Raw genomic sequence first — 26499 nt, forward strand, 5'->3', positions numbered from 1 at the left:
CAATGTTGTTTTTTTAATCTGTGGTTGTCAGTGTCAGCAGAGTAGGCCACCCTGTAATTTTTGTCATATTTTTTTTTAAATGCTAATATGTACAGGCATATGAAGTGTAGTAGAACTGCATGAAATGTCTTTATAAAAGGCTTCACAAAGAAAAGACAGTAAATGTATCTGATATATAGCCTGATATAGAGTTGCATTGAGCAGTCTTTTTTGAGAACAGTGATTGAGTTATATTATTAGCCTAAATTATGACCATGCAATTGAATCACGACATTAGGAATAGCAGGCATAAATATCTTACGTACAATGCATTCGGAAAGTATTCAGACCAGTTGACTTTTTCCACATTTTCTTACGTTAGTCTTTTTCTAATATGGATTTTTTTTTCAATCCCTCATCAATCTACACACATCTCCCCATAATGATAAAGCGAAAACAGGTTTTTAGAAACGTGTGCAAATGTATAAAAAATACCCATTACTCTGTACTTTGTTGAAGCACCTTTGGCAGTGATAACAGCCTCAAGTATTTTTGAGTATGACGCTACAAGCTAGGCACACCTGTATTTGGGGAGTTTCTCCCATTTTTCTCTTCAGATCCTCTCAAGCTCTGGCTGGGCCACTCAAGGACATTCAGAGACTTATCTCGAAGCCTCTCCTGCATTGTCTTGGCTATGTGCTTAGGGTTAGGGTCATTGTCCTGTTGGAAGGTGAACCTTCACCTCTGTCTGAGGTCCTGGGTGCTCTGGAGCATGTTTTCATCAAGGATCTTTCTCTACTTTGCGCCGTTCATCTTTCCCTCAATCCTGACTAGTCTCCCAGTCCCTGCCACTGAAAATCATCCCCATAGCATGATGCTATCACCACCATGCTTCACCGTAGGGATGGTGTCCGTTTTCCTTCAGATGTGATGCTTGGTATTCAGGCCAAAGAGTTCAATCTTGGTTTCATCAGACCAGAGAATGTTCTTTCTCATGGTCTGAGAGTCTTTAGGTGCCTTTTGGCAAACTACAAGCTGGCTGTCATGTGCCTTTTGCTTCCATCTGGCCACTCTACCATAAAGGCCTGATTGGTGGAGTGCTGCTGATGGTTGTCCTTCTGGAAGTTTCTCCCATCTCCACAGAGGAACTGGAGCTCTGTCAGCGTGACCATCAGGTTCTTGGTTACCTTCCTGACCAAGGCCCTTCTCCCCCGATTGTTCAGTTTGGCCAGGCGGCCAGCTCTAGGAAGAGTCTTGGTGGTTCCAAACTTCTTCCATTTAAGAATGATGGAGGCCGGGCTTCCGGTTGAGCGATGTAGAAAGAAGTCGCACGGGGTATCTCCTCCGACAAATATTTGTAAATAATTGTACATTTCGCCTAAATTCATACTTCCCATGACCTCAAAATGTATTCTAAGTACCCAGTAATAGAGTGTACCTAAGTTAACATGAGCAAACCAGTCACACGGTTTGGAATATCGACGGAAATTCGAACTCTTCCAAATCAACTTTATCTAAAATGGCTACCATCCCACCTTCATTGAACGGTAATCAATGAATCAACGGATGCTGAGTAAGAGAGAATTCCTGCTGCTCGTCTCTTCATAATGAATAGTTTAGGATTTGTACTTTTTCCTTTTTTTCTTTGAATGGTATTGTACTATCACTTTTTATTTTATTTTTGTGAATGTTCGAGGTGGTTGGGGTTATGTTGGCATCCAACGATTTTGGGGCTTCAAGTCAGACTGGTGACATAGAACATTTGTGGCTGTGGAGAGCAAATTAAGCGCTCCAGAATATTTTCATATCTGAAGACCCTGAATACTGATATCGTATTTCTTCAAGAAACGCACCTATGTGTTAACGAACATACTAGATTGCGTAAAGCATGGGTTGGACAGGTTTTGTCATTCAAATTTTAACGGCAAAGCCAGGGGAACAGCAGTGATTCACAAACGAGTAGTTTTCACCCTCACAGATAATTTCAGATCCTGGAGGACAATATACAATAGTTAGTGGCACCCTCTTCCAAACCCCTGTAATACTTGCGAATGTTTATCCCCCTAACTGGGATGACACTAGATTTATGACATCTCATTTAGCCTCTCTCCCTAACCTTGACACCCACCGCCTCATCTTCGGCAGGGACATTAACTGTGTTATTGAACTAAGACTTGACCGGAACACTAATCCCAGAACACTTAGTCCTTCCGGGATGACAAAAACTCTTTCTACATTCATGTCACAAATGTGTTATGTTGATCCATGGTTTCTTTCTCCACAAGATCACAAAGGACTTCTACTTTTCTCATGTTCATCAAGCCTACTCACGCAGAGACTACTTTTCGATAGAGTCCTTCTCCCCTCAGTTTAAACTACAGAACAGTCTGCTATCCTCCCCCCACATTATGAATATTTCACACAGCCCTATTGTCTAACAATGAATTCGGTGACTTTATTTCAACCAACAAAGATGTTTTCATTCAAACTAATAAAATGTGACTTTCAAAGCTGTATTGCGGGGAAAGATCATTTCTTACAATGCACATTATGTCAAACAAAGAAAACTGAAAAGTTAAGAACTGGTGCACTCAATCCTGGCAATAGTCCGCCAATATTCAACTTCACCATTAATTATATGCAGAGAGGCTGAAACTTCAAACTCAGTTTAATCTGCTTTCAACTGATGAAGCAGAGTTTCTGTTGCCACGAACAAGTGCGACGTACTACAAATATGAGACCAGTCGCCTTTTGGCACACCAACTTAAACACCAGTCAGCATCTCATCTTATCACTCAGGGACTATATATAACTCTTCCTGTAATCTTACAAGTGATCGCTCTAATATTAATTCAACTTTTGTCTCATCTTATTCTATTCTCTTCAGATCCGAACCCTCATCAGATAATACGGCTATGAACAACTTTTTAGATAACTTGGATATTCCATCCATTGACATGAACATGAGTAAAGTTCTGGACATCCCTCTGCATTGAGATGAGATAACAAAGGGTCTAAAGTTAATGCAAAGTGGCAAGGCCCCAGGCCATGATGGCTTCCCTGTCAATCTTTCTAAAACATTCTCAGATCAACTCTCCCCATTACTATTAGATATGTTCACCGACTCATTATCACAGGACTCTCTCCCCCAGAAGCTAACTCAAGCCTCCATCTTTCTTATACTCGAGAAACATAAAGATCTGGCAGGAATGTGGTGGATATCGGCCCATTTCACTTTTGAACGCTGATGTTAAATTGCTAAGGTTCTAGCATGCCGGTTGGAACCCTGCCTTCAGGATGTCATATCTTATGATCAAGCAGGTTTCATCAAAGGGCGACAACTGTTTTCGCCGTCTTTTGAACATTATACTCTCTCCTTCTGTCTCTCCAGACACCGAAATTGTTGTTTCTCTTGATGCAGAGAAGGCTTTAACACGGGTGGAATGGGATTATTTATTTCAGATTTTTGGAAAGATTTGGTTTTGGGTCCAATTTTATCGAATGGATACGTCTCCTCTATTCTGTACACACCAACTCTCAACATTCCCCCCTCTCCAGAGGGACCCGTCAAGGATGCCCTATGTCCCCGCTCCTTTTTGCACTTGCGATAGAACCGCTTTCCTTGGATTTAAAATCATCATCCACGGGAATCCACGAGCTGGTGAAGAACACAGTGTCACTGTATGCAGATGATCTACTATTATATATCACTAACCCTGTGAACTCTGCTGATAACATACTGCATGTTTGAAACACATTAAGATCATGTCTCCTTAGCTGGCAGAATTCAACCTGTGAAAATGTATATACCCTTTTCAATGTCTTCCGTACATTTTTTACCAAGTTGGATAGTCTCATCAGTCATTGTACCTGGGCATACAAATAACCTAGGATACATAGAGCAATACCTCAAAGAAGGAGACAAGATGGAGGATTGGCACTTCCAAATGTACTGCTTTACTATTGGGCAGCCTATATTCAGAAGATGATGGTCTGGTGTAATGCTCTAAGTACCAACTGGTGCTCATTAGAAGCACACTCCTGCCAATCATCCTCCCTTTCTGCTCTTACTTGTGCCCCACTGTCCTTGTGTCCTTCAAAGCATACTGGAAACCCTCTCTACTATGAAGATCTGGAGACGTTCTGCCTCTTCTTGTCTAGGCCCTATTTTTACCCTCCAAATATGATCAGGCTTTTGTTGTGTGGCGAGAGAGAGGTTTGGTATGTTTCAAATATTTATTTTTAGATGGGAAGTTTGACAGTTGTAATGATCTCATAGCTACATGTAATCTGTCTCGTTCTAATATTTTCCACTATTTTCAGGACCGTAACTTTGTTTGCTCTCATTTTCCCACCTTTCCTCAACTACCTCCCAAGATGTTGCTAGGAGAGATTTTGTCTGATTTCTCGATTATAGGACATTCAGCTTTCCTCTGAACCCCCTTCAATAAACAAAATCAAGACAGACTGGGGTAGTCTGGGTAAATTTGACCTTGCAGATGACTGGTGGGGAGAAGTCCTCCTTAGGGTTGACTCCACATCCTCATGTGCTCGATTAAGTTGAATTTGGTTCAAGGTCTTGCACAAAACGCACGACACCAAAGAAAAACTTTGTAAATTCCTCTCAGACACAAATGACATGTGATAGATGTTCAATCACTATGGCAAACCACATGCATATGCTTTATTCATGTTATAAGCTGTCTGAGTATTGGTCATCCTTTTTTAATACTCTCTCTAAAATTCTAGACATTGACCTGCAGCCTTGTCCTTTGATAGCTATATTTGGAGTTCCATCTTTGTTGCCTAGTCTCACTAAAAGTAAAGCAGACGTTGTAGAGTTTGCTTTCTTCATAGCCCGCCAGCAGATCTTGCTTAATTGGAAATCCTCCAAACCTCCCACTGTATCAGCCTGGTTGAAAGATCTAATGTCTTTTCTACACTTAGAAAACATTAAATTCACTTTGAGAGGTTGTATTGATAACTTTTTCTTGAGATGGCAGCCTTTAATTTCCTTTTTTGAACAGTTGCCTCTATTGATCAGGAGTAAGAATTTTGGCCAACTGGGGATATGAGAGGGTGTGGTAGGGAAGGGACAGTATGTTGTGATGTTTTTATTTTAGTGTATACATATGTGTGTATGTATGTGTACATATCTGCATATAGATATGGATATTTACTTGTGATTATTTCCAGTTGTATGTTTACATGTATTTATTTCTGTATTTATGCTGCTTTTGTTGTTAAGGGGAGGGAGGTGTTCCAACAAGTATAGGGGTTAAAATGATTTATCTGTTCAATTTTTAATTTGTATTTCTTTATGTCCAATAAAACATATATATAACAATATAAAATTAAATAACAAATAAAGAATGGTGAAGGCCACTGTGTTCTTGAGGACCTTCAAGGCTGCAGAGATACATTTCCACAGATCTGTTCCTCGACACAATCCTGTCTTGAAGCTCTACGGACAATTCCTTCAACCTCATGGCTTGGTTTTTCAGGATGCACCCGAGCTCAATTTTGAGTCTCGTAGTAAAGGGTCTAAATACTTATGTAAATAAGGTATTTCTGTTTTTAATTTTGAATGCATTTGCAAACATTTCAAAAAATCTCTTTTCACTTTGTCATTATGGGTTATTGTGTGTAGATGGATGAGGAAAACATTGTATTTAATCTGTTTTAGTCGATGGTGAGGTGAGGAGAGGTGAGTGGAAGACCATCAGACTGTGCTAAACCTTTCTGTGCCCTTGTATGTGGAGAATGCCCAAGTATCGATAGCAGAAAGTGCTGCCTAAGAGACTCTCCCAGGGGTCTTATTACCACCGTGGCCCCTGGCCCTGTCACTGAGAGCAGAGGAGGGCTGGGGCTGGCCATCACTCCAGAACACACACATTGGTGCACGGTCGGATGCACACACACACATGTATGTATGTAAGACACACACGTGCACAGATGGATGTACACACACACAGAGAATGGCACTGGAATTTATAGCTGCCGTTTTACATGATTCTGATATTTTGTGTGTGTTTTTTTGCAATGATCTTCGCAATGGCCGAAAAGAGCTTTTGGACATCAGAACCGTGATCACTGACCTTTGCATGAAGATGTCTAATTCAATGAGTCGGCTGCGCAGGATATACTGCTCACATCGGACCAAGCCGGGATGGGCATTATTTTTAATCCCCGAGATTCGGGAAGAGAAAATGACAGGAGCAAGAGAGGCCGACGTTCAGGCACCCTGACAAAACTACGGCGGCAGGTAAATAAACTGCCTCCACCCTCCCGAGTTGGTGAACGAGAACAAACTGGATGAGCTCCGTTCAAGACTATCCTATCAACGGGACCTGAAGAACTGTAATATCTTATGATTCTCGGAATCGTGGCTTTACAAGGACATGGATAATATACATTTAGCTGGGTTTTCTATGCATCGGCAGGACAGAATGGCAGCTCAAGGAGGGAGGTGTGTGTCTCTTTGTTAACAACAGCTGTTGAGTGATCTCTAATATTACGGAAGTCTTGAGGTTCTGCTCGCCCAAGTTAAAATACCTCATAGTAAGCTGTAGACCATACTATTGCGAAAAGAGCTTTTGGACATCAGAACCGTGATCACTGACCTTTGCATGAAGATGTCTAATTCAATGAGTCGGCTGCGCAGGATATACTGCTCACATCGGACCAAGCCGGGATGGGCATTATTTTTAATCCCCGAGATTCGGGAAGAGAAAATGACAGGAGCAAGAGAGGCCGACGTTCAGGCACCCTGACAAAACTACGGCGGCAGGTAAATAAACTGCCTCCACCCTCCCGAGTTGGTGAACGAGAACAAACTGGATGAGCTCCGTTCAAGACTATCCTATCAACGGGACCTGAAGAACTGTAATATCTTATGATTCTCGGAATCGTGGCTTTACAAGGACATGGATAATATACATTTAGCTGGGTTTTCTATGCATCGGCAGGACAGAATGGCAGCTCAAGGAGGGAGGTGTGTGTCTCTTTGTTAACAACAGCTGTTGAGTGATCTCTAATATTACGGAAGTCTTGAGGTTCTGCTCGCCCAAGTTAAAATACCTCATAGTAAGCTGTAGACCATACTATTGGCCAAGATAGTTTACATCTATATTTTTCATATCTGTCTATTTACCACCACAAAATCGATGCTGGCACTAAGACCACACCTAATGAGCTGTACAAGGTCATACACAAACAAGGAACACATTTTGTTACTTTTGCTTCTGTTTAAGAAACATTTTCCAACCGAATCGGTGGAATGAATACACCCCTGATCACATGAAAACACAGCTCACTTTCATAGCAGCCACATACAAACAGCATGATCCATTTGATCATTGTGTAATTCCTTCTCACTTCTACGCGCTCTACTCCTCTCACCTTTTCTGTCACGCCCTGATCTGTTTCACCTGTTCCTGTTATTGTCTCCACCCCCTCCAGGTGTCGCTTATTTTCCCCAGTGTATTTATCCCTGTGTTTCCTGTCTCTCTGTGCCAGTTTGTTTTGTATGTTTCCAAGTCAACCAGCGTTTTTCCCGTTATCCTGCTTTTTGCATTCTCCTTTTTCTAGTCCTCCCGGTTTTGACCCTTGCCTGTTTCTGGACTTTGTACCCACCTGCCTGACCATTCTGCATGCCTTGACCATGAGCCTGTCTGCCACTTTGTACCTCCTGGACTCTGATCTGGTTTTGACCTTTTTGCCTGTCCACGGCCATTCTCTTGCCTACCCCTTTGGATGAATAAACATTGTAAGACTCCAACCATCTGCCTCCTGTCTGCATTTGGGTCTCGCCTTGTGCCTTGATACTTTTCCCTTTGCTTGTGGACTTCAGTGCACAAAACATCAGCTGTCTGTGACCAGGCGAAAAAACCTTTCCAAGCTAAACCTATCATAACTACTAACTACTACACAAAGCCTATATTGTTGTCACCATATTAGCTAATGTCATAATGTCACGCCCTGGTCTTAGTATTTTATGTTTTCTTTATTTATTTGGTCAGGCCAGGGTGTGACATGGGTTTATTTTTTGTTGTGTTTATGTATGGGGGTTTTTCGTAGGTTTTGGGATTGTGGTTTAGTGGGGTTTTCTAGCATAGTCTATGGTTGCCTGAGGCGGTTCTCAATCAGAGGCAGGTGATTCTCGTTGTCTCTGATTGGGAACCATATTTAGGCAGCCATATTCTTTGAGTGTTTTGTGGGTGATTGTTCCTGTCTCTGTGTTAGTTTGCACCAGTTTAGGCTGTTTCGGTTTTCACGTTACGTTTATTGTTTTTGTATTGTTCGTGTTTCTTCATCATTAAAGATGTATCGAATTAACCACGCTGCATTTTGGTCCGACTCTCCTTCGACGGAAGAAAACCGTAATAGAATTACCCACCACTACAGGACCAAGCGGCGTGGTGACAGGCAGCGGCAGCAGGAGCTACGAAGTTTGGAGTATACGACTTGGGAGGAAATAGACAGGTGGACGGTTGACCCAGAGAGAGTGCCGGAGCCCGCCTGGGATTCGCTGGAGCAGTGCGAAGAGGGCTATAGGAGAATGGAGTTGAAGAGACAAGCACGGCGGCGCGGAAGGAAGCCCGAGAGTCAGACCCAAAAATGTATTGGGGGGGGGGGGCTCAGGGAGAGTGTGGCAGAGTCAGGGTTCAGACCTGAGCCAACTCCCCCTGTTTATCGTGAGGAGCAGCGATCACAGGACTTCTGGACGTGGGAGGAGATATTGGACGGAAAAGGACCCTGGGCACAGCCTGGAGAATATCGACGCCCCAAAGAGGAACTGGAGGCGGTAAAAGCGGAGAGGCGCTGGTATGAAGAGGCAGCACGGCGACGCGGATGGAGGCCCGAGAGTCAGCCCCAAAAGTGTATGGGGGGGGGGGGGGGGGGGGGGGGCTCAGGGACAGTGTGGCAGAGTCAGGGTTCTGTTTATCATGAGGAACCAAGGAGGAGACCAGAACCAGAACCGGTGTTGGAGGTGAGTGAAGCAGAGACTGTGAAGGAGTTAATGGGGAAAGTGAAGGAGAGAGTTATGAGGGAGTTACTAGGTTGGTGCTTTAGGTACGATATTCGCCCGACGGAGCGTGTCGGGGATTTGATGGCACCTGGGTCAGCGCTCCATACTCGTCCTGAGGTGCGTGTTAGTCGGCTGGTGAAGATTGTGCCAGCCTCACGCACTAGGCCTCCTGTGCACCTCCCTAGCCTTGCACATCCTGTGCCAGCCCTGCTCAGGCTCTCCAGTACGCCTTCACGGTCCGGTCCATCCTGTGCCACCTTCACACACCAGTCCTCCGGTGGCAGCTCCCCGCACCAGGCTTCCTGTGCGTGTTCTCGGCCCAGTACCCCCAGTGCCAGCACCACGCACCAGGCCTTCAGTGCGCCTCGCCTGTTCAGCACTGCCAGAGCCTTTCTCCTCTCCAGCGCTGTCGGAGTCTCCCGCCTGTTTAGCGCTGCCAGATCTGCCAGTCTGCATGGAGCAGCCAGAGCTGCCAGTCTGCATGGAGCAGCCAGAGCTGCCAGTCTGCATGGAGCAGCCAGAGCTGCCAGTCTGCATGGAGCAGCCAGAGCTGCCAGTCTGCATGGAGCAGCCAGGGCTGCCAGTCTGCATGGAGCAGCCAGAGCTGCCAGTCTGCATGGATCCGCCAGTCAGCCTGGATCTTCCAGATCCACCAGTCAGCCAGGATCCGCCAGTCAGCCAGGATCTGCCAGAACCACCAGCTAGCCAGGATCTGCCAGAGCCAACTACCTGCCTGAGCTTCCTCTCAGTAATGGGCTTCCTCTCAGTACTGGGCTTCCTCTCAGGGCTGAGCTTCCCCTCAGTGCCGAGCTTCCCCTCAGTGCCGAGCTTCCCCTCAGTGCCGAGCTTCCCATCAGTGCCGAGCTTCCCCTCAGTCCCGAGCTTCCCCTCAGTCCCGAGCTTCTAACTCAGTCCCGAGCTGCCCCGCAGTCCAGTGGGGTCCTTGGTGAGGGTTATTAGGCCAAGGTCGGCGGCGAGGGTCGCCAATCAAAGGACACGTTACAGGGGGACTAAGACTTGGTTGGAGCCGGAGCCGCCACCGTGGACAGACGCCCACCCGGACCCTCCCCTATGGGTTTAGGTGTGCGGCCGGGAGTCCGCACCTTGGGGGGGGGGGGGGGGTTCTGTCACGCCCTGGTCTTAGTATTTTATGTTTTCTTTATTTATTTGGTCAGGCCAGGATGTGACATGGGTTTATTTTGTGTTGTGTTTATGTATGGGGGGGTTTCGTAGGTTTTAGGATTGTGGCTTAGTGGGGTTTTCTAGCATAGTCTATGGTTGCCTGAGGCGGTTCTCAATCAGAGGCAGGTGATTCTCGTTGTCTCTGATTTCGAACCATATTTAGGCAGCCATATTCTTTGAGTGTTTCGTGGGTGATTGTTCCTGTCTCTGTGTTAGTTTGCACCAGTTTAGGCTGTTTCGGTTTTCACGTTACGTTTATTGTTTTTGTATTGTTCGTGTTTCTTCATCATTAAAGATGTATCGAATTAACCACGCTGCATTTTGGTCCGACTCTCCTTCGACGGAAGAAAACCGTAACACATAATGAACATAACTAATAGAACTAATGCCTTAGTAAACCCGCTACAATCATGCAATTATTGTTGGGAGAGGGAGTGAGAGAGCCAGTGTGTGAGAGTGCCATAATTTAAGTCTTAGAAGTGTACAGTCAGCAACAGTTTAGCAGTTACACCTGTGGGCCTCTGTGGCAATAAATTAATTAAACCAAAAGCTTACTGGATATTAGCCATAGCCAGCTAGCTAACATAGCATCCCTCTCTGTTTGAGCCAGGTGTTTGAATAGGCTAAACTCCATTCTCTAACTAAGTGAAAGTGAATAAAAAATATATATGGCTATCTCACTCTTGCTCCTCGTTCATTTTTAAAGAAATGAATTTGTTTAAAGCTGTTCAACTATTTTCTTTCTCTCTCGTTGAGTCAATTACTCCCCACATTTTATGCAATGCAGTGCTAGCTAGCTGTAGCTTATGCTTCCAGTACTAGATTCATTGCCTGATCCTTTGATTGTGTGGACAACATGTCAGTTCATGCTGCAAGAGCTTTGATAGGTTGGAGGACGTCCTCTGGAAATTGTAATAATTTCTGTGCAAGTCTAAGGGGGTAAGAACAACAGGCCTCCTAGGTTTTGTATTGAAGTCAATGTACCCAGAGGAGGACAGAAACTAGCTGTCCTCTGGTGCTACCCTACAGAGTGCTGTTGAGGCTACTGTAGACCTTAATTGCAAAACAGTGTGTTTTAATCAATTATTTGGTGACGTGAATGTATTTCGAATATTTTCATCTAAAAATTTAACTTTTTTAATGTTTCACCAATTAAATTTTTTGAAATTCAGTGAGGAGGATGGTCCTCCTCTGAGGAGCCTCCACTGGATTATATGTATGGCCGCAACGCAATAAGCTGTTCAATATTTGGTGTGTGTGCTGCCCAAATTCCGTCAGTGTTAAGAAACAAGTAATTATATAATTTTGGAAACATGATTTCAATTTATCAGGGAGTGCTGCAGCAACTTCAGCACCCCTACTTCCCGTGGCTAGGGAGGAGGTTGGAGACTTGACAGTGTGGTGCCAGGACAACAACCTCTCCCTCAACATCAGCAAGACAAAGGAGATGATAGTGGGTTACAGGAAAGGGCTGAGCACGCCCCCATTCACATCGATGGGGATGTAGTGGAGTGGGTCGAGAGCTTTAAGTTCCTCGGTGTCCACGAAAATACTACTTGTGTCAAAGTCCAAAAGTATTTGGTTTTAAATATACTTATAGATGAACTATCACTATTTCCTGGTTGCTAAAATTCTAATAGTTCACTTCATTTCTGTTTATGTGACAAAACAAGCAAGTATAGTGTAGAGGATCATTATACCATCTAAACCACTATGAAATATATTTTACAATAGCTGAAAATACAATATTTTGGGTGTTTGAAGCTGGTGTACAAAACCGAAAGTAAAAGATGCAAAAACAAAACATAAGAATGGGAAGCATAGAAATAGCACACATAGAACAGATATAGCACTTGTTACACATGCTTTCAATGATAATAACAGATCTATAAAAACATGTGAATGTGTTCGGGTCACCCAAAAAAGTTAGATATTGCAGCTTTAGTTATCAAAAGTAGATGTAATAGTTAAAATATACATACGTTTCAAAAGTAAAAGTATAAATCATTTCAAATTCCTTATTTTAAGCAAACCAGACGGCAGAAGGTTTTTATTTTTTTATGGATAGCCAGGGGCACGCTCCAAAACTTTGACATTAATTTACAAATGAAGCATTTTTATTTAGTGAGTCCGCCACTTCAGAGGCAGTAGGGATGACCAGGGATGTTCTCTGTTTAGTGAGTCCGCCACTTCAGAGGCAGTAGGGATGACCAGGGATGTTCTCTTGATATGTGAAAATGGAACGAGTACTTTTTGGTGTCAGGGTAATGTTACATTATTTTAAATTAGGAATGTAGTGAAGTAAAAGTACAAATCTAAATATTAAAGTGTATATATACCCCAACAAGTACTACTTAAGTACTTTACACCACTTGGATCTATAATGGCTCACACACACCAACACACCCATGAAGGGGACACGACAACGCCTCATCCCCCTCAAGAGGCTAATAAGATTTGTCATGGGTCCTCAGATCCTCAAAAAGTTCTACAGCAGCACCATTGAGAGCATCTTGACTGGCTGCATCACCGCTTGGTATGACAACTGCGGTGTGTGGGTATAATGAATGGGGAATCCCAGCCAGGAAAAACAATTGTCATATTTGACAACCCATATGTTGTCAAAATTGCGTTGTTTGGTCTATATATCCTTTTAGTTCATATACCTTGCCACCGTGATTGTAGCGTATATGCCAGGAGTCAGAAAGCAGGTGCAGAAAGTGAGTTTAATACTGAACAGATACAAAAGAACAAACATGGGAAGCATACTGAATGTGAGAGAGAACCAATAACACCTACGGACTGATGACAACTGGGGGTGTAAAAGGGGGTGTAAATCAGGGTATTGATAAAGTCTAGGTGTAGTCTAGGTGTACCAAATTATGGGACGCAGGTGTACGTAATGATGGTTGCCAGGTGTGTGTTATGATGGTTTCCCAGGACTGGTGGTTAGTAAACCACCGATATTGCGCACCGGAGTGGTGGAGCGGGATTAGACGTGGCAGTACACCCCCTGACGTGCGGCTCCAGCCACAGGACAGCCCTGAGGGCGAGGAGCGGGCCGGTCTGGATGGCGAATACACCGGAACCCAACACCGCTCCTCTGGACCATACCCCTCCCAGTTCACCAGGTACTGTAGCCGACCCCCACAACGTTGGGAGTCCAGGAGGGATCTGATGGCATAGGTGAAGCTTCCCTCTTTGTCCAAGGGTGGCGGAGGGTGTCATGAGGGACAGCATCAGCCAGGGGACCAGGGAAAACCAACCTGAGGACCAGGAAACACCAACCTGAGGAGGGAAACGAGAAACAAGGGTAAGATCCGGTAGTCAGTGGGGAGCTGTAATCGGTATGGTACCTTATTGACCCTCCTTTGAAAAGCCCCACAAACCGGGGGCTCAGCTTCCAGCAGGGCAGGCGTAGCAGGAGGTTACTGGTGGTTTGGAACACGGGAACCTCACTGCGGTAGCGGTTTGCCTGCTCCTTCTGTCAGCAGACGGCACGTTGGAGCTTCACATGGGCAACGCTCCAGACCTCCTTTGCACACCGGAACCACTCATCCACCACAGGGTCTAGCTCGGGATCCACGGGGCCAGGGCCGGCTGGTACCCCAGGAAGCACTGGAAGGGAGACAGCCCAGTGGAGGAGTGACAAAATGAGTTTTGGGCGTACTCCGCCCAGAGAAGGAACCGGGCCCACTCCCCCTGCAGGTCCTGACAGTGACTCTGAAGGAACCTCCCCAGCTCCTGGTTGGTCCTCTCCACCTGCCCATTGGGCTGAAGCCGATATCCGAATGTAAGGCTGACCGTGACTCCCAGCTTCTCCTTGAAGGCTCACCATACCCGCTGCGTGAATTGGGGGCCACGGTCGGAGACGATGTTCTCCAGAAGGCCATAGTGCTGGAAAACCTGCTGGAACAGTGCCTCAGTGACCTGGAGGGTGGTAGGGAGACCAGAGAGAGGGATAAAATGGCAGGATTTGGAGAATCTGTTCACAACAACCATAACGGTGGTAAAACCATCAGACGGGGGAAGATCAGTAACAAAATCTATGGACAGATGTGACCAAGGCCGAAGTAGTTTCCCTGCTGGAGAAAGGTGGGGAGACTTGGATTGTGTACATATGGAGCATGAGTTGACATACTGGGTGTCCAGCGGCGAGGGATGTATGTGCCCAGGTCAACAGCCGATCTCTCACCCCAATGGGGACATATATGTGTTCTGGAGGGCAGGTCGCAGGAGCAGGTTCAATCTCCAGAGCCTGCAGATGTCCACATCTACGTCCCAAAACATAGGGCCAACAATACGGGAGGAGCGATTGATGGGCTGGTGGGCACTTACAGGCCTCTCAACTGGCGTGGAGCCACAGGGTACGGGGAAGCAGGTCCTTTGACATCCTGACAGTGATTTTCATGCTCAACGATGAGATGGTGAGGTTGTGACGTTGGAGCCATGGGAGGCCAAGGATTACCTTGTGTACGGGTGCGGTGGTGATGTAGAAGGAAAGGCTTTCCTGGTGCATGGGTCCCACGGTGAGGGTGAGTGGTGCGGTGATGCTGCGTAAGTGTGCCGGATCCCAATGGTCGTGTATCCAGGAGAGTGGGTAGGAGGTTAATTTTAGGAAGGAGGCGAGGGCCTGGTCGATGAAATTCCCAGCGGCACTGGAGTCCAATAGAGCTGTAGAGACTTGAGACACTTGAGGGACAGCCAGCCAGTGAAATAGGAACCATAAATGGTTTGGCAGAAAATTATGGTAATGGGATACCTACGCCTAACCTGGGAGACGGAAGGTCACAGGGCTTCCCCTCTGCTCTAGTGGTCCCCGGGTTAAGGCGCACCTGACATCGCTGACGCTGGTTCACCTCCTGGCCGCAATAGAAACAGAACCCCAGCTGTCTCCGGTGACAGCGCTCTGCCACGGAGAGGTGTGTTATCCCTACCTCCAATGGGTTTCAGGCTCTGCCTCAGGACAGCCCAAGGAGGGAATTGAGTCGCGCGGTCGACACTAGCGCTCCCGAAGTAGGTTCTTCAGACGGATGGCCATCGAAATGAGAGTGTCCCGACATGCCAACTCCATCTGGACCTCCTGATGCAGTGTAGAATAGAGTGCGGGGTGCCGGCTCATTCCATCCGCTGGTGGCTACCACAAGACGAAAGGTGGGGGCGTACTCTGCAGCGGTCTGCAGCACCCTGCCAGAGCTGGAAAAGTTGCTCACATCCCTCTCTTCCTACTGGAGGATGGTTGAAGACCACCCTGAACAGAGCCATTAACTTCTCATAGGAACACAGCTCCTCCTCTCCACTCTCCCAGACAGCCATACCCAACTCCGACGCCCATCCAGACAGCAGGGGATTGACCGTGGCAACTTTTGACCTCTCATGGTAGGAGCTCCCATCTGATAGGCAAAGTAGAGGGAGCGCCCGAGTAGGAAACCATGGCACTTTGATGGAGTACCGTCATATTTCTCTGGAAGGGACAGTCAGGCATCGCTGACCTGGGCAGAAGGCTGGATAGGCTGAGTGGCTGGCTCACTTGACAAGCTGTGGTAGGAGGCCCTCTGATAGGGGTATGAAGAACCTTGCTGGTTGTGTCGAGGCGGGGGAGAACGCAGAGGACCTCCTCCATGGATGTACACAGTTTCGTCAGCTGGTCGTGGTGTTGATGGAGTAGATGACGTTGTTCGTTAACCGTCTGGAAGAGGCTTGAATCTGTTGCTGCTTCCATATTGTTGAGGTGTTATTCTGTAACGTATACACCGGGAGTCAGGAAACAGCTACAGATGGTGAGTTTAATACTGAACAGATACTTAAGTGGTAATGTCCAAGAAGCTGATGTTTGTTGGATATATCGGGAAGTCGAGGGCCGGCAAACTGTGCTAATATATTCAACAAACATCGGCTTTGAGGGCATAATCACTTTTATACAACAGGTTACCAACATATTCAAATAATGATCAACATATTTTCCTTAAAAACTTTATTTTTATCGAATTTATTTGTACTATTTCATCCTTGCACAACATATAGTCCCGACACAAATCTTGGGTTGCCAGAGACGCTACCCAGTCCTTCGTTCATTTAGTTCTGTATATATGGACGCGACCCAGTCATTTGTTCTTTTTGTTCTGTATCTACTGTATACACGCGACCAAGTCGTTCATACTATATGTTCCATTGCCATACTGGCTGGTAACGTTCTCTACCCTTGCTTGCTAACTAGACAACTACGGCTAATTTACATTCAAAAAGTGCAGCCAGAATAACAGCAAACTAGCTGCATTTGCGTTTGTTTAAAGCTGTTTTCTAGTTAAGATTTATTTGGATGCACCCATAAAAATGAGCTTATGATGCGCGAATTTGCCCGGCAGAAAAAATGTGCTCTCTTGTAAGGTCACTGTTCAGACAAAACAAAGACAATCCATTACATTAATTTTAGTAAATTGAACCATACAGTTTTTGTTATCGACACTGTTCCTGTTGCGCTGCAGATCTTAGGTAGATGTGCTGCCAGATAGTTCACACCCATCGGCTCTGACGTGTACCTGATCGAGTCCCCGATACACTCTCCTCTCCTGGAGGAGATGAAATGGAAGGGCATTCTCCCAGGATTGTGAAAGATATTTCTCCAGTGATGTCACCGGGCACAGTGTGTTCCCTAGCTGCTTGAACATGAATCCCCTCTTGGACTCCCTGCCCCTCTCCCTTGGGTCTACAAACAGGCTATCAACAACATACTGTACCTTTGACCGTTCTCGTCTGTTGTTACGAGGAATGAGCTGGGCTTTAGTTGTATGTTCCCCTCTTTTCCTCTTCGACCCAGATGTAACTGGAGGTCGAACCACACTTTCTGGACCAGGATTCAGAGCCTGGGAGTTTTGAAGCTGGGCCATGTCCTTATCGGTGATGGGAGGGTGGCTGTTTGTGATATATTTTCCTTTCCTTCTGAGCTGTTTGATGTTGCCCAGAAATACATGATTTGAGGTGGTAAATTCAGTGTCTTTCATAAGGCACCAGCTGCGACCGATGGGTGGGTCATTTAGAAACCGGTTGAGCTCACTATGGAGGGCTTATGCTGCACTGCTCCCCCTTCCCATTTCGTTCCATAAAACTGTCGGAGAAGGATGTTAAACTCTTCCTTAGTGAGTTTTCAAGTCAACAACTTTTTTTATTCTCTGCTAGCCATCCACCGAAGTAACATACAGCCCATTTGGCATTCTTAACTGTGTTTTTTTCTCTCTAGGTCATTGAATGCAGTATCCCCCAAATCTGCATGCATGGGTATTATTGCCATCTCTTTTTCCCATTCATCCATAGTCATGGCGCCGAAAATATCAAAAGAAATGTTCCACTCATCCATTTTAGTTTTCGCAACAAAGTATCGATTTAGCCAGTCAACTGAAAAAAGTTTGGTATGTCCTCTCTGACAACCAGCTCAATACAATTAGCATGGTAAAATAAATCGCCATAAAAATCTGTCAGTTCAAAATAGAGGTGTCTGTTTTTCAATCCACCCCATCCGCCTATGTAACACTTCTGCATTTGCGGTGAAAGGTGACAGAGCTAGAGCAATGTTTGTCAGACCATCCCGAAAATCGTAGGATCCTAACAGTTTGGCCTACAAACTATTACCTCTCTCAGGAAAGATGAGACTCTCACAAACACGATTGTGTTCTCTGTTTTGCTCTACAACCCCCACAAGCATATTGGGACTCTTCTGAGGCCAGTACATTCAATCTTTTGTCTGTTGCATCTGAACAGTGTGGGCTACACACTAATATGACCCCTCTGTGTAAAGATGAGACTCTCATGTACACTTGCATGTCGCTCAAACATTGGCTCAATTTACCCTTTGGCCATTGTCTCAAGCCCAGGGCAAACTTTTTGACCAAATTAGCCCACACAGCTACAAGGATACACTTTTATACTAGGATTAGGACCTCATATTGAAGTTTATAGAGATCCCACCTGATGAACAATTTTAAAATAATCTACTTTGATTTAGATAAGCATTTTTTGGGATTACTTGATTACCACCTGATGATCTCTTCCTAAATAATTATTAACTTTGTGTATGGTTTTCTAGAAACAAGGGTGGCTCAATGTGTGAATACACTTAAAATAATAGCATGAAACTGTAGGCTACACCTCTATTTTGAACTGACAGACCTGTTAGTTTTTCTTTAAGAAGCCCTCCTGTTCTCCACTCATTACCTGTATTAACTGCACCTGTTTGAACTCGTTACCTGTATGAAAGCTGTATATATATGTAAATATGTGTATATGTGTGTGTTTTTTGGGGGGTGGGGGTAAAGGCCCCCAGAGCCCATGGGCCCACCTGCCTTGCCTGGGGTGTGGTACACCAGTACTCCGGTTACAGATCTTAAAGCTTGTAATATGAAATCACCGATGCACAGCCTCTACAGAGAAATGCATTGTTTTCGTCTGTGAGCGAGTCGTTTGCAATCGCCAAGCAGTAATCAAGTTATAGAGGGAGAAGACAGAGGAAGAAGGTGGTGGAGAAGGAAAGAGGGATAGAGATGGAAGGAAACCAAATTATTTTCCCACAGAGAGGATCATCTATCTGTATCTTATTTAGCTGGGTCACTCACTACTCCCCTGGTCCTGATTACAAAATTTCAGCTCACATTACCAAAGCTATTATTAATTTACTACCATACAGAGAGAGCAACAGATCATTACTTCTGTGTGTGTTAGGAGTGGGGTGGGAGTGTGTGCGTTTGTGTGTGTGTATGCGTGTGCATGTGCGGCAAGCGTGCTTGTCAAATCAAATCAAATCAAATGTATTTGTCACATACACATGGTTAGCAGATGTTAATGCGAGTGTAGCGAAATGCTTGTGCTTCTAGTTCCGACAATGCAGTAATAACCAACAAGTAATCTAACTAACAATTCCCCCAAAAAATACTGTCTTATACACAATGTAAGGGGATAAAGAATATGTACATAAGGATATATGAATGAGTGATGGTACAGAGCAGCATAGGCAAGATACAGTAGATGATATCGAGTACAGTATATACATATGAGATGAGTATGTAAACCAAGTGGCATAGTTAAAGTGGCTAGTGATACATGTATTACATAAGGATGCAGTCGATGATATAGAGTACAGTATCTACGTATGCATATGAGATTAATAATGTAGGGTAAGTAACATTATATAAGGTAGCATTGTTTAAAGTGGCTAGTGATATATTTACATCATTTCCCATCAATTCCCATGATTAAAGTGGCTGGAGTAGAGTCAGTGGCATTGACAGTGTGTTGGCAGTAGCCACTCAATGTTAGTGGTGGCTGTTTAACAGTCTGATGGCCTTGAGATAGAAGCTGTTTTTCAGTCTCTCGGTCCCAGCTTTGATGCACCTGTACTGACCTCGCCTTCTGGATGACAGCGGGGTGAACAGGCAGTGGCTCGGGTGGTTGATGTCCTTGATGATCTTTATGGCCTTCCTGTAGCATCGGGTGGTGTAGGTGTCCTGGAGGGCAGGTAGTTTGCCCCCGGTGATGCGTTGTGCAGACCTCACGGTTGAGGGCGGTGCAGTTGCCATACCAGGCGGTGATACAGCCCGCCAGGATGCTCTCGATTGTGCATCTGTAGAAGTTTGTGAGTGCTTTTGGTGACAAGCCGAATTTCTTCAGCCTCCTGAGGTTGAAGAGGCGCTGCTGCGCCTTCCTCACGATGCTGTCTGTGTGAGTGGACCAATTCAGTTTGTCTGTGATGTGTATGCCGAGGAACTTAAAACTTGCTACCCTCTCCACTACTGTTCCATCGATGTGGATGGGGGGGTGTTCCCTCTGCTGTTTCCTGAAGTCCACAATCATCTCCTTAGTTTTGTTGACGTTGAGTGTGAGGTTATTTTCCTGACACCACACTCCGAGGGCCCTCACCTCCTCCCTGTAGGCCGTCTCGTCGTTGTTGGTAATCAAGCCTACCACTGTTGTGTCGTCCGCAAACTTGATGATTGAGTTGGAGGCGTGCGTGGCCACGCAGTCGTGGGTGAACAGGGAGTACAGGAGAGGGCTCAGAACGCACCCTTGTGGGGCCCCAGTGTTGAGGATCAGCGGGGAGGAGATGTTGTTGCCTACCCTCACCACCTGGGGGCGGCCCGTCAGGAAGTCCAGTACCCAGTTGCACAGGGCGGGGTCGAGACCCAGGGTCTCGAGCTTGATGACGAGCTTGGAGGGTACTATGGTGTTGAATGCCGAGCTGTAGTCGATGAACAGCATTCTCACATAGGTATTCCTCTTGTCCAGATGGGTTAGGGCAGTGTGCAGTGTGGTTGAGATTGCATCGTCTGTGGACCTATTTGGGCGGTAAGCAAATTGGAGTGGGTCAAGGGTGTCAGGTAGGGTGGAGGTGATATGGTCCTTGACTAGTCTCTCAAAGCACTTTGTGATGACGGATGTGAGTGCTACGGGGCGGTAGTCGTTTAGCTCAGTTACCTTAGCTTTCTTGGGAACAGGAACAATGGTGGCCCTCTTGAAGCATGTGGGAACAGCAGACTGGTATAGGGATTGGTTGAATATGTCCGTAAACACACCGGCCAGCTGGTCTGCGCATGCTCTGAGGGCGCGGCTGGGGATGCCGTCTGGGCCTGCAACCTTGCGAGGGTTAACACGTTTACTCACTTCGGCTGCAGTGAAGGAGAGACCGCATGTTTTCGTTGCAGGCCGTGTCAGTGGCACTGTATTGTCCTCAAAGCGGGCAAAAAAGTTGTTTAGTCTGCCTGGGAGCAAGACATCCTGGTCCGTGACTGGGCTGGGTTTCTTCCTGTAGTCCGTGATTGACTGTAGACCCTGCCACATGCCTCTTGTGTCTGAGCCGTTGAATTGAGATTCTACTTTGTCTCTGTACTGGCGCTTAGCTTGTTTGATAGCCTTGCGGAGGGAATAGCTGCACTGTTTGTATTCAGTCATGTTACCAGACACCTTGCCCTGATTAAAAGCAGTGGTTCGCGCCTTCAGTTCCACACGAATGCTGCCATCAATCCACGGTTTCTGGTTGGGGAATGTTTTAATCGTTGCTATGGGAACGACATCTTCAACGCACGTTCTAATGAACTCGCACACCGAATCAGCGTATTCGTCAATGTTGTTGGCTGACGCAATACGAAACATCTCCCAGTCCACGTGATGGAAGCAGTCTTGGAGTGTGGAGTCAGCTTGGTCGGACCAGCGTTGGACAGACCTCAGCGTGGGAGCTTCTTGTTTTAGTTTCTGTCTGTAGGCAGGGATCAACAAAATGGAGTCGTGGTCAGCTTTTCCGAAAGGGGGGCGGGGCAGGGCCTTATATGCGTCGCGGAAGTTAGAGTAACAATGATCCAGGGTCTTTCCACCCCTGGTTGCGCAATCGATATGCTGATAAAATTTAGGGAGTCTTGTTTTCAGATTAGCCTTGTTAAAATCCCCAGCTACAATGAATGCAGCCTCCGGATAAATCGTTTCCAGTTTGCAGAGAGTTAAATAAAGTTCGTTCAGAGCCATCGATGTGTCTGCTTGGGGGGGGATATATACGGCTGTGATTATAATCGAAGAGAATTCTCTTGGTAGATAATGCGGTCTACATTTGATTGTGAGGAATTCTAAATCAGGTGAACAGAAGGATTTGAGTTCCTGTATGTTTCTTTCATCACACCATGTCACGTTGGCCATAAGGCATACGCCCCCGCCCCTCTTCTTACCAGAAAGATGTTCGTTTCTGTCCGCGCGATGCGTGGAGAAACCCGCTGGCTGCACCGCTTCGGATTGCGTCTCTCCAGTGAGCCACGTTTCCGTGAAGCAGAGAACGTTACAGTCTCTGATGTCCCTCTGGAATGCTACCCTTGCTCGGATTTCATCAACCTTGTTGTCAAGAGACTGGACATTGGCAAGAAGAATGCTAGGGAGTGGTGCACGATGTGCCCGTCTCCGGAGTCTGACCAGAAGACCGCTTCGTTTCCCTCTTTTTCTGAGTCGTTTTTTTGGGTCGCTGCATGGGAACCATCCCGTGGCACTGGTTGTAAGGCAGAACACAGGATCCGCATCGCGAAAAACATATTCTTGGTCGTACTGGTGGTGAGTTGACGCTGATCTTATATTCAGTAGTTCTTCTCGGCTGTATGTGATGAAACCTAAGATGACCTGGGGTACTAGTGTAAGAAATAACACGTAAAAAAACAAAAAACTGCATAGTTTCCTAGGAACGCGAAGCGAGGCGGCCATCTCTGTCGGCGCCGGAAGTCTTGTGCGTGTATATGTTGATGCGTGGAAGAGGGACAAAGAGAGAGAAAAGGAGAGACGTGTATATAGCGTCTGTATATTTAGGCCTATAAACTTTTTTTTAAAGGTGCTAAGTAGGACCATATAGGGTCCTTCAGTTTGACCCCATAGGGGAACACTATAAACCTCCGTGTAGGGTTTTTAATATAACCCCCTGTGAAGGGTTCTACCTAGAACCCTCTATAAATGATTCCACCAGCCCTATTAGCCTTTAAATCAAATCCAATCAAATGTATTTATGAAGCCCTTCGTACATCAGCTGATATCTCAAAGTGCTGTACAGAAACCCAGCCTAAAACACCAAACAGCAAGCAATGCAGGTGTAGAAGCACGGTGGCTAGGAAAAACTCCCTAGAAAGGCCAAAACCTAGGAAGAAACCTAGAGAGGAACCAGGCTATGTGGGGTGGCCAGTCCTCTTCTGGCTGTGCCGGGTGGAGATTATAACAGAACATGGCCAAGATGTTCAAATGTTCATAAATTACCAGCATGGTCCAATAATAATAAGGCAGAACAGTTGAAACTGGAGCAGCAGCCCGGTCAGGTGGACTGGGGACAGCAAGGAGTCATCATGTCAGGTAGTCCTGGGGCATGGTGCTAGGGCTCAGGTCCTCCGAGAGAGAGAAAGAGAGAATTAGAGAGAGCATATGTGGGGTGGCCAGTCCTCTTCTGGCTGTGCCGGGTGGAGATTATAACAGAACATGGCCAAGATGTTCAAATGTTCATAAATGACCAGCATGGTCGAATAATAATAAGGCAGAACAGTTGAAACTGGAGCAGCAGCACGGCCAGGTGGACTGGGGACAGCAAGGAGTCATCATGTCAGGTAGTCCTGAGGCATGGTCCTAGGGCTCAGGTCCTCCGAGAGAGAAAGAGAAAGAGAGAATTAGAGAGAGCACACTTACATTCACACAGGACACCGAATAGGACAGGAGAAGTACTCCAGATATAACAACAAACTGACCCTAGCCCCCCGACACATAAACTACTGCAGCATAAATACTGGAGGCTGAGACATTAAACTTAAAAATTAAACTATTTATGACAATACATTACACACAAGGCCTTTCTTTGAGTGACTAGTTATACTCTAGCACTAGTCACACTTTCGTGGGCGGCAGGTACCCTAGTGGTTAGAGCGTTGGGCCAGTAACCAAAAGGTTACTAGATTGAATCCCCGAGCTGACAAGGTAGAAATCTGTCGTTCTTCCCCTGAACAAGGCAGTTAACCCACTGTTCCCCAGTAGACCGTCATTGTAAAGAAGAACTTGTTCTTATCGAAGAATACGGAGTTTGTGAACTGCTTGTTTTCAGGCCTGCAAGTCAAATGACCATTTGGAACCATTGGCGCAGCGGTCTAAGGCACTGCATCTGTGCTAAGAGGTGTCACTACAGTCCCTGGTTCAAACCCAGGCTGTATCACATCTGGCAGTGATTGGGAGTCCTATAGGACAGTAGGCTGTCATTGTAAATAAGAATTTGTTCTTAACTGACTTGCCTAAATAAATAAATAAATAAAACAAATGTGGATTTGTGAAGTGACATGTAATTCCTATATGAATCCAGCCAGAGTGAGGCTATCCAACAATTGGAACTTTTAAACATTCAGAATGACTGCCAAGGTAGGGAAGACAATTGAGACTACCATCTTAACTGGAACTACTAACAGATTTGATTGTATGTTATTTATCTTTGTGTAGCATAAGATCAATCAAATAATGTATATGCAAAAACACAGATATCTAAACAAACAATTCTAAAAATCAACCTGCTAATAGAGCGTGCTGGGAAATATGATAATGATGGGTGTGGTTTTGAGTGTTTTACTCTACCGACCCATTTGGAAAAAATATATTTATATATTTATATTTTTCGGATACATTGGCCAAATAATGTATTTTCCAAGCATTTGTAAATGTGTTTTAATCTGTGGAAATATGTTATTTGGCATTTAAAAAAATATATTAACCATGTTTGGTGTGGGCAGAGTAAAAATTACACAATCACACTCACTTTGGGTTATTTTACACCACTGAGTGTTTATTGACCTCTTTACAGAGTTTATTTCATTCCTGATTCAACTAGGTGACTAGGTAACACTGGCTAATTTTATGTGTACAAATATTCCTATATAGGTACAGTTTAAATAATTCTCACACCTATCATTTTAAACTCTAGAGGATCAAAGCTAAAACACTGAGGTAAACACTAAAACACTGAGGTAAACACTAAAACACCTATCATTTTAAACTCTAGAGGATCAAAGCTAAAACACTGAGGTAAACACTAAAACACTGAGGTAAACACTAAAACACTGAGGTAAACACTAAAACACTGAGGTAAACACTAAAACACTGAGGTAAACACTAAAACACTGAGGTAAACACTAAAACACTGAGGTAAACACTAAAACACTGAGGTAAACACTAAAACACTGAGGTAAACACTAAAACACTGAGGTAAACACTAAAACACTGAGGTAAACACTAAAACACTGAGGTAAACACTAAAACACTGAGGTAAACACTAATGCTCAGCCAATATTTAAAAGTAAAAATATTTAAGAGTAATAAAATAAAACATCTCTAAAAAGATTCTTCCAAAAACGGTTCTTAGGATGAGAAAGTTTCAGGTTGAATTATTTGCTTTACAAAGAACCCTTTTGGAACCTTTTTCTAAGTACTAGCACCGGCACAGAATTGCAAGGGTTACTTTAATATTCACTAAATATACGAAAGTATGAGGACACCCCTTCAAATTAGTGGATTAGGCTATTTCAGTCAAACCCATTGCTGACAGGTGTATAAAATGTAGCACACGGACATGCAATCGCCATAGAGATTGTTTTATTTCACCTTTATTTAACCAGGTAGGCAAGTTGAGAACAAGTTCTCATTTACAACTGCTACCTGGCCAAGATAAAGCAAAGCAGTTCGACACAAAAAACAACACAGAGTTACACGTGGAGTAAAACAAACATACAGTCAATAATACAGTAGAAAAAGTCTAGAAATGAAGTGAGCAAATGAGGTGAGATAAGGGAGGTAAAGGCAAAAAAAGGCCATGGTGGCAAAGTAAATACAATATAGCAAGTAAAACACTGGAATGGTAGATTTGCAGTAGAAGAATGTGTGAAGTAGAAATAGAAATAATAGGGTGCAAAGGAGATAAATAAATAAATACAGTAGGGGAAGAGGTAGTTATTTGGGCTAAATTATAGATGGGCTATGTACAGGTGTAGTAATCTGTGAGCTGCTCTGACAGCTGGTGCTTAAAGCTAGTGAGGGAGATAAGTGTTTCCAGTTTCAGATATTTTTGTAGTTCGTTCCAGTCATTGGCAGCAGAGAACTGGAAGGAGAGGCGGCCAAAGGAAGAATTGGTTTTGAGGGTGACCAGAGATATATATACCTGCTGGAGCGCGTGCTACAGGTGGGTGCTGTAATGGTGACCAGCGAGCTGAGATAAGAGGGCACTTTACCTAGCAGGGTCTTGTAGATGACCTGGAGTCAGTGGGTTTGGCGACGAGTATGAAGCGAGGGCCAGCCAACGAGAGCGTACAGGTCGCAGTGGTGGGTAGTATATGGGGCTTTGGTGACAAAACGGATGGCACTGTGATAGACTGCATCCAATTTATTGAGTAGGGTTTTGGAGGCTATTTTGTAAATGACATCGCCGAAGTCGAGGATCGGTAGGATAGTCAGTTCTACCAGGGTATGTTTGGCAGCATGAGTGAAGGATGCTTTGTTGCGAAATAGGAAGCCAATTCTAGATTTAACTTTGGATTGGAGATGTTTGATGTGAGTCTGGAAGGAGAGTTTACAGTCTAACCAGACACCTAGGTATTTGTAGTTGTCCACATATTCTAAGTCAGAACCGTCAGGAGTAGTGATGCTGTACGGGCGGGCAGGTGCAGGCAGCGATCTGTTGAAGAGCATGCATTTGGTTTTACTTGTATGTAAGAACAGTTGGAGGCCACGGAAGGAGAGTTGTATGGCACTGAAGCTCGTCTGGAGGGTTGTTAACACATTGTCCG

This window comes from Oncorhynchus kisutch, linkage group LG29 (genome assembly GCF_002021735.2).
Source record: "Oncorhynchus kisutch isolate 150728-3 linkage group LG29, Okis_V2, whole genome shotgun sequence".
NCBI lineage: Eukaryota > Metazoa > Chordata > Actinopteri > Salmoniformes > Salmonidae > Oncorhynchus > Oncorhynchus kisutch.